This window comes from Amia ocellicauda, unplaced genomic scaffold, assembly GCF_036373705.1.
Source record: "Amia ocellicauda isolate fAmiCal2 unplaced genomic scaffold, fAmiCal2.hap1 HAP1_SCAFFOLD_69, whole genome shotgun sequence".
Lineage (NCBI taxonomy): Eukaryota > Metazoa > Chordata > Actinopteri > Amiiformes > Amiidae > Amia > Amia ocellicauda.
The window spans coordinates 320,001-320,334 of NW_027102997.1; positions in this window are offsets into that span (position 1 = coordinate 320,001).

Below are 334 nucleotides of genomic sequence, written 5' to 3' on the forward strand. Positions count from 1 at the left end.
CCCATCTTCTGAGAGCTTTATAGCTGTTCACTAGCATTATCATATATACCAATATTAACAATAACAATGAAACTTAAACAGATACCAAATACATGTTACTATAGACTACATTTAAGTGATTAATATACAAATTAACCTTTGAGATTAAATAATTACCAAAATATACCTGCCCCACCCAGAACAAGTGTGGTGTGTGTCCCTGGGACTGCTGGGCCACATAAAGAAATGACATGCACCCACGCACACAATTTCCATGCAGGTAAACAAAGATGGAACTGCCATCCCCTCAGCAACAAGTTCCAAAAATCTCTTCAACTTCCAAAACAAAGACAAA